At 44.9% G+C, this 9,373-nt stretch overlaps 1 protein-coding gene across 2 annotated transcripts in view; it reads right to left on the bottom strand.

The window, feature by feature from the left end:
* slc20a2 (solute carrier family 20 member 2) overlaps window positions 1–1,930 on the bottom strand; it is a 64,879-nt gene extending 62,949 nt beyond the window's left edge. For both annotated transcript variants that reach the window (XM_084439786.1, XM_084439785.1), the window contains exon 1: window positions 1,653–1,930. The gene's annotated coding sequence lies outside the window, so the exon portion shown is untranslated. The remainder of the gene's footprint in view (window positions 1–1,652) is intronic.
* Between the last annotated feature and the right edge of the window lie 7,443 nt (window positions 1,931–9,373).

Here is a 9,373-nt window from a genome sequence, read left to right as displayed (position 1 = left end):
CTAGTCACTAGTACATAGAGGACTGGTAGACTAGTCACTATACATAGAGGACTGGTAGACTAGTCACTAGTACATAGAGGACTGGTAGACTAGTCACTAGTACATAGAGGACTGATAGACTAGTCACTAGTACATAGAGGACTGGTAGACTAGTCACTAGTAGGCCTACATAGAGGACTGGTAGACTAGTCACTAGTACATAGAGGACTGATAGACTAGTCACTAGTACATAGAGGACTGGTAGACTAGTCACTAGTACATAGAGGACTGATAGACTAGTCACTAGTACATAGAGGACTGGTAGACTAGTCACTATACATAGAGGACTGATAGACTAGTCACTATACAGTCTAGCCACTAGTACATAGAAGACTGGTCACTAACCAGTTATGCCAAATCAGTCTGGATACTCTGGATAGAGAACAATTTGAACCCGATCCGAAAACGATCTCACCAATCAGCGTTGGTTCTGAGGAACTTGAAATACAAACAGCTACGCTGGGCGGGTTTATGACTGAGAGGGGCGGGTTTATGACAGAGAGGGGCGGGTTTATGACAGAGAGGGGCGGGTTTATGACAGAGAGGGGCGGGTTTATGACAGAGAGGGGCGGGTTTATGACAGAGAGGGGCGGGTTTATGGCAGAGGGGCGGTTGAAGTTATAGACCTTTTCTGATATATTTTTCCGATGGTTCATCCAGTATTAGTTTTGAAAGTGCCTGCCCTTTTCCAAACAGTTTCCAGCGGAGAGTTCCCAGATGGTTAGGCCTATGCAAAGCCTCAGGCTAGACGGGCACAACAAATTCAAACAAATTTCTCTGAACTGGCTTGGCTTGCTTCATTCATTATCTGTCACGCAAACAAATCAGGTACTGAGAGTCAATACCTTGTTCGCATAATTTGTCTACCAAGACGCATCGTTCTACATTTCCCCGTGTGTAGCCGAACGAACGATAAGAGACCATCCATGAAATGTCACGTCAACGAGCATACCCTACTGGGAGACATGGCTTTGGCTTGAATGGGCGACAGCGCTGACACTGACACACTGGGGCAGCACTCTACTGCGCATGCTCAGTTCACCAGCGCGGAGGAACCGAAGCTCGTTACAAATATTGCGAACCGAGTCGCTTGACTCTTTCAATTCCGGGTAAATAAATAACGACACCGTTGCCTGTTCAAACAGTGCCTCGACATCGCCTTTGTTTACTTTGATAAGGAGTATACCATTTTAAAATAAGCATTAGCAGTCTTGTTCCGTGGGTTTAGAATGGTGCATAAATCTCCAGGGACAAATCTAGTCCAACTAAACACGCACACGTGCAGGAGCCTATGTTGTTACATCTGTCTGCTTAGGGTTTCCTGATCGTCTAACTTTAAACACTGTTGCTGATATTTTGTTCCCCAGTGTCAGTTAGGCTATACGACTTTTAGCCTGTTATGTGTTATAATTGGCTAAAAACAATGTTTAATGGGAAGACTTACCAGGCCTTCTCTTGTGGCTAGTTTTATTCGCAGTGTAATTCTAGCCTATGAGCAAAACATTTGGAAAACATTCTAACAGCAACAAATACATAATAATAATCAACTGATATTCGTCTAGGATAGAGCAGCATTTTACAACAGGAATAGTAAGGAATAGTAGCCCACTTACCGGAGCGAAATAGGACACCAAAATACGCCTCGTTCCTTTCTCCCCACGCTCGACCCCCTTCCCAGACCTCCGAGGCGGCTGTGCGCTGCTGGGTTAAAGTGGGTCTGCTGGGTTCAAGTGGGTCTGTGGATAATAAGAAGATTCCGACACTCACCCCACAACACGACCGAATCAAACAGCTAGGGCTGCCCTTAATGTCTGGTTCATCCGGGCGCTTTAAGGATCAGTGGGGCTCAGGATGACAGCTCGGGATGAGGAGGGGCAACGCGTGTGCGTAGCGAGGGAGGGAGAGAGACGCATGTGTGAGCTGTGGGTCGGCTCGGGCGGGGTGTTGGTTCGGTGAGAGACAGACAGACACACAGACACACACACAGACACACTGACCCCTCACGCAAGGGGTGTGAGAGTCAGAAAGAGAGAGAGAGCCCTCACACAAGGGGTAGGTTTTCCCCACAGCCACAGCAGGCTTGGGCTCACAGCCACACCAAAGATGAATCTCGTAGCCTACACCCTAGGCTACCTCACGTGGTGAGCGGTGTGGTCTCGTGTCCGTGGTGCACATTCATGTAGTAAGGGTTAGGGTTATGTAAGCAAGGCTACTAGACATGTTGATGTATCTATGCTACTAGACATTCTTTGTAATATTTGGATCGAATAGGATCCAGTAGGCTATGAACGAATGCCCATTTCCCCAGAACAAAAGAATGTCCTATTTTGGATAGATGACTTCGGTAACCAACTTTATGTTCCCGACCTCTGTCAAGAACTTAACATGATATAAACGCCGAATATCATATCTTTATCTCCATCATTAAGTTAAATACATGTCATATGTCAGGCCACGTGCGCCCATGTTAGGCGTATCGGTGTTATGTAACAGCGCGAGAGAGGAGGGGAGGTCGCGCTGCTCCTCTGAACTGAGTTATCCCTTAGTAGAGTTATCCCTTAGTAGAGTTATCCCTTAGTAGAGTTATCCCTTAGTAGTTATCCCTTAGTAGAGTTATCCCTTAGTAGAGTTATCCCTTAGTAGAGTTATCCCTTAGTAGAGTTATCCCTTAGTAGAGTTATCCCTTAGTAAAGCTAGTTATCCCTTAGTAGAGTTATCCCTTAGTAGAGTTATCCCTTAGTAGAGTTATCCCTTAGTAAAGCTAGTTATCCCTTAGTAGAGTTATCCCTTAGTAAAGCTAGTTATCCCTTAGTAAAGCTAGTTATCCCTTAGTAGAGTTATCCCTTAGTAGAGTTATCCCTTAGTAGAGTTATCCCTTAGTAAAGCTAGTTATCCCTTAGTAGAGTTATCCCTTAGTAGAGTTATCCCTTAGTAGAGTTATCCCTTAGTAGAGTTATCCCTTAGTAGAGTTATCCCTTAGTAGAGTTATCCCTTAGTAAAGCTAGTTATCCCTTAGTAAAGCTAGTTATCCCTTAGTAGAGTTATCCCTTAGTAGAGTTATCCCTTAGTAGAGTTATCCCTTAGTAAAGCTAGTTATCCCTTAGTAAAGCTAGTTATCCCTTAGTAGAGTTATCCCTTAGTAGAGTTATCCCTTAGTAGAGTTATCCCTTAGTAAAGCTAGTTATCCCTTAGTAAAGCTAGTTATCCCTTAGTAGAGTTATCCCTTAGTAGAGTTATCCCTTAGTAGAGTTATCCCTTAGTAAAGCTAGTTATCCCTTAGTAAAGCTAGTTATCCCTTAGTAAAGCTAGTTATCCCTTAGTAAAGCTTGATGTAGCATATCAAGTTATCCCTTAGTAAAGCTTGATGTAGCATATCAAGTTATCCCTTAGTAAAGCTTGATGTAGCATATCAAAATTCCTCATGATTTGTCCAGTGTCAGTCAAATGCTGAAGACATGGTGTGAGGGGGAAACTATACGGCTGTTAAATAAATAAAGAAATACATAGGCTACATAAATGATCACAATAGGCCTAATAATAATAACAATAATAATAATAATGATATTGATAATGATAATAATAATAAACATATGGAATGTTATCCCACACCCTGTCCTAATGCCAGTTTCAAAATGCCATACAACTTTCTAACCAGAAGCCATAACAAGTCCTCTCCTTGTGTGGTGCCATACGTGCAGCAGCCTGTCTTTGGAGTCATCACCCTGTAGGCTACCCCACGCGCACTGTACCCGCCACTCTCTTGACGAGCCTGTAACAAATATCACAGTCCACTTACAGTTATAGGAAAGTGAATTCTCCGTGTTCGGGCATCTGTACACTCTGTCACGGTTTGTTAGGAGCATGCCAGCTACTTAGGCTACTGCACAAACGTCAAATGTGATGGCTATCACATCGTGGGGACAAGAGACACATTTATAGCATATCTCTTGTAGGCCTCTACAATTCTGTTAATAAGTGTATGTAAACATATTCGTTATTTGACAACATTAGATATTATTAGATAATTCTGACTTTTAAATCAATCCTCTTATTTCTACTACTTCGGAAGTACAGTATGTTGATGGATGTAAGTTTATGATTGACAGACTTTTGGGACTAAGTACAGGCTGGAATGAATAAGCTTGCTGACACAATTACACATTTGTCTATAGGATATCATTTTATCATGCATTTGGTTTTGAAAATCTAAATTCTCAAGTAAACCTTTACCTAACCTAACCTAACTGAAATGTTCCACATGTTTTGTTTTAAATCGCATGTTTGCTCTATGGCCCATCCCTGGGTCACAAACACTGTGATCCTCCCATGCACAGGCAGACATGCCCAGGCTCGTCCATGGGGTGCGGCCTGTTTTGTTACCCGCTGACAGTAGAGGCCAAACACCCCGTCACCCACACAAACCTTACAATAGCAAACCGGACCACATGCCTAGGGCCTCTCAAAACCTCAACCACTTTGGTTTATTCCACAACGATACACATTGTTCACTTCAGACTGCAATACACTGACATGCAGGAGTCGACCAGAATTTTGGGCCCCATTAAATTATATTCTACTGGGCCAGTTAAGATATATAATGGTTCAGTGGACTACCAACACCTTCCTCTCCATATATACCACCTGCCATGCACTACCAACACCTTCCTCTCCATATATACCACCTGCCATGCACTACCAACACCTTCCTCTCCATATAGACCACCTGCCATGCACTACCAGCACCTTCCTCTCCATATAGACCACCTGCCATGCACTACCAACACCTTCCTCTCCATAGACCACCTGCCATGCACTACCAACACCTTCCTCTCCATATAGACCACCTGCCATGCACTACCAACACCTTCCTCTCCATATAGACCACCTGCCATGCACTACCAACACCTTCCTCTCCATAGACCACCTGCCATGCACTACCAACACCTTCCTCTCCATATAGACCACCTGACATGCACTACCAACACCTTCCTCTCCATATAGACCACCTGCCATGCACTACCAACACCTTCCTCTCCATATAGACCACCTGCCATGCACTACCAACACCTTCCTCTCCATATAGACCACCTGCCATGCACTACCAACACCTTCCTCTCCATATAGACCACCTGCCATGCACTACCAACACCTTCCTCTCCATATAGACCACCTGCCATGCACTACCAACACCTTCCTCTCCATATAGACCACCTGCCATGCACTACCAACACCTTCCTCTCCATATAGACCACCTGCCATGCACTACCAACACCTTCCTCTCCATATAGACCACCTGCCATGCACTACCAGCACCTTTCTCTCCATATAGACCACCTGCCATGCACTACCAACACCTTCCTCTCCATAGACCACCTGCCATGCACTACCAACACCTTCCTCTCCATATAGACCACCTGCCATGCACTACCAGCACATTCCTCTCCATATAGACCACCTGCCATGCACTACCAGCACATTCCTCTCCATATAGACCACCTGCCATGCACTACCAACACCTTCCTCTCCATATAGACCACCTGCCATGCACTACCAACACCTTCCTCTCCATATAGACCACCTGCCATGCACTACCAACACCTTCCTCTCCATATAGACCACCTGCCATGCACTACCAGCACATTCCTCTCCATATAGACCACCTGCCATGCACTACCAACACCTTCCCCTCCCTCTGTCTTGATTATGAATGAAACAAGCCAGTAAAAGAAATACATTCTCTATACTGATTGTGTTCTTACAGGCAAAACATTCAGCAATGTAAAAAATGCACGAAGGTACTGTACAGGTTTAGCTGGTTTGGGTTGTGTTTTTTCATCAGGGATGTCTAAAGGCCCAATATCACCACTCCCGCACCTTGACTCACTGCACTGCCCACATTCTCACACTGCACTGGGTCTCAGCTCGCACACCAAGGTGAGGGGGTCACATTCATTTCATTTTGGAGGGAATTTAATGTCATGAGCACACCCCGACTCTAATAACCTCATCATAGTGGACATAATTTCACTGATCGTTCCAGTATTGAGCTAGCTACAGTTTTTCTGCAGGCTCTCACTGGGCTACAATGGAAGTCAACGGGGCACCCATAAATGTGTTGGAAAAACTATGATAAATGTGCTTTTCCAAGACGTCATGTACAGGGTATAATTTTACTAGTCTATGCTCTCCTGTTAAATGTATCGCAATCCGAATACTTTTACGTGCTTGGCATGGCTTGGACTTTGTTTTATTTATTATTGACCGTCTATGTGAGGAGTAGGAGTATCCCGTACATATGATAAATAAACCTTTTTGAACCTGAACTTAAACTTGTGTATAAATGCTGTACGTCTGGATGTAGTCCTTGTTCTTCTTCGTTTTATGCTTATTGCGATGCATCTTCTGTATCTGCATTTTCAACCTTTGCTTTAGGTTTCCACTGCTGAAACGCAACATTTCCCCTTACGGAAGTTATTTAAGTATCTATCTGTCTAAATATCCGTGCTCATGTCTGCTTAAGGCTTGTGTGTATTGTACACGTCTGTTTGCATGTGTCTTTGCGTGCTAGCCCGTTAGCTCACATTCCATTTCATTCTGCAGATCAGTCTGGCTATCCAACCATTCTAACAGAATCCGCTAGAACAGAAATTTGTTTATGCCAATCACAACCGTTTATCTAACATGGGGTGGGTTTAATAAGATAGAGGCATAGATGCCGTAGAGGCATTTTCGCTGATTGGTTGTAGGTCTATCCAATTGCATCCAGAGGCATTTTGATCTACTGTACGCTCGTTGGTAACACCCCTTAGGAATTGGAAAGCAACTGTGAGTTTCCAGACCCTTTGCATTTTTGTGAATTGTGTCTGGCGAAACAAGGCTACGTTGAACTTTGCTTGAGCCAAGGAATCCAACGGTATCTCAATTTGAAAATCTTCAGTCAATCAAGAAGCTGCTGCTTCCAATGGCCAAGGATTGGCATTCCACCCTCCTGGCTAACCAGTCTTTGCTAGCCAGGCTGCGGCCATCAGGATCCTCTCTGTCTTGCTAGCTCGCATGACCACAGGGTGGGATGCCCTAGAGCGAAGCGAGGTAGACGAGATTGCCTCCACCGCCATCGCTCACCTGACTCACGGTGGGTTCAGACTGGCGCAAAGCGCAGCCCGTTTCCTTTCGGTACCCATGTTAATCAATTTGACTGTTCACACTGGCTGCATCGCGTTGAAAAGCTACCCGGTTGGCTCGCGCTCTGCAGCGGATAAGTTACGCACTTAGCGGGAGTGCGCCTCAAAGTCTGTGAGTCCGTAAGGGTGAACATTTGGACTGGGCCTTCGGCTTTGGTGATGGTGGCCCAGAGACATCTCTGTTTCTCACTCACAGCTAGGAGGCTAGCCCTGGTTAATGTACCGGTGTCTGAGGATGGACTTTTCTGTGATGTTCTGGCGCTATCTTCTGAGCATCTTCGCCGCAGGGAAGAGCAGCAGTGCCAGTCAGCCACGCTTGTTCCGAGGCCGAAGCGAGAGCCCTCATGACCCTCTGTGCAGGGAGCTGCACCCTCCTCTTCTTAAGTGTCCGAGTGGGGCTGTGGGGACTCTGCCAAGCGCCGGGCAGAGGGAGAGCGATCCAAGCCTGCCTCTCCACCAGATTTGCACATTTTCTGAGCTATTAGTGCTCCCATTAGGACCCGGGTATTTATCTGGACAACCATTGTCTCTTAATGCAAAGCGCACTCACACGCATAATGGTGAGTGCCTTTCCACTCCATAATGTTCAGGATGCAGTGGTCTTCAATGCACAATATGTGCTTGTTAACAAGTCAGAGTTCTTCTTTCCAAGTTCCAAGGTGTCTTGAACACAACAGCAGCCCATATGCAAAGATAAAAAACATAATAATATGGTGTATCACACCATTTTCACACAAAGAATAGCAAGGACATTATAATGGACACATTCTATGATATTCACATTCAGCACTTTTCAAGATCTTGAATCTCAAATAATAAGAACCTATATGAGAACTCATTACTTCCGAGGTAGCCAGCCGAATCGGGCCGGTTCCGGCCAAGTGTCGGTGCACTTGGCTATGTTCTGGCAGCGGCTGACCTAAACTGAGCCGGATCTGCCCCAATAATGGATGCCAAATCTGGCTAGGTTTTGGGTGTGTGGACTTGGGCCGATTGCGGCCGAGAATTGGCACATTTTGCTTTTTAAATTAAATGTATATATTGTATTTTGAGTGTCGTACAATCTGAATCTCATGTTTTCCCAGACACAGACGGGTTTATTGAGGGACCCACAATAACGGCATTGTTAAGTCAGATGCTGGTTCAGTTTCGGCAGACGGATATGGGCCAGTGTACTTGGGCCGATTCTGGGGCGTCATTCTTGCCAGATCTGTGCCGAGTTAGTTCTTCTGGCCTGCCGGATTTGGGCCATTATCGGGCCAAACCATTTTGGCTGCCTGGGTCAAATAATAGCTTAACCTATTTCTAAGATTTTTGAAAAGCGGGCAGTTGTTGCGGTCTGCGTCGCTGCGCTACGGCGTGGAGAACGAAGGCTTGTCAGTACCCGATCGGTTCCAGCTGCCCGATCGCTTCCAATAGCATCTGTGCATGTGTGCCTGGTCCATCATCATGTATGGCAAGACACTTGGACAAACTTGTTACACGATCTGTTCCGCGATCTGCGAATACTTACGACATAATGAACATTTAGTCCAAGATCTAGCTTAACCGACTGTTCTACAATTACATATCATAGAACCTAACTTCGTATTTTCAGCTTATGTGCATATTTAGTTATATAAAAACAACCACAAATCATCACTATGTATTATGTGAAGTGTCGCCCTGAAAATATAGCTTGGCGATGCCTCGTCATTGTATGAGAATTCCATATTACTGTACCAACGTTACTGTATACAGGAGTTGGTGGAATGGGAGTTAACGCAGCCCCCCTCCAGGTTTCCAAATTGTAGCGCTATTGTCAAAATTAGCAATCCAGTTTAAAACCGACACAACGCCGCTAGATTTGAAAACTGGAATTGTTTAGAGGACACTTTCAGCTACAAATAAGCAAAATTGTTATCACCAAACGTCTGGTTTTATACATTTACAGTTTTTGTGATGTCGCCTCAGAGTGGGTGTTAACTTAGCCCCTTCCACTAGCTAACGTTAGCTACATATTTAGACAAGTTCATAACAGCAACCTAGTAGCTAGACAGCTAAGCAGACTAACTAAAGCTAGCAACAAGTTCATAGGAGCTCGCTAGCTAAGCAAAGTAGCTAAAGCTATAAGTTATATTCATAAATCAATCACCCAAAATGTTTTATTGATC

This window comes from Borostomias antarcticus (assembly GCF_949987555.1).
Source record: "Borostomias antarcticus genome assembly, chromosome: 6".
NCBI classification, from domain to species: domain Eukaryota; kingdom Metazoa; phylum Chordata; class Actinopteri; order Stomiiformes; family Stomiidae; genus Borostomias; species Borostomias antarcticus.
This window is presented reverse-complemented; position numbering and strand designations above follow the sequence as displayed.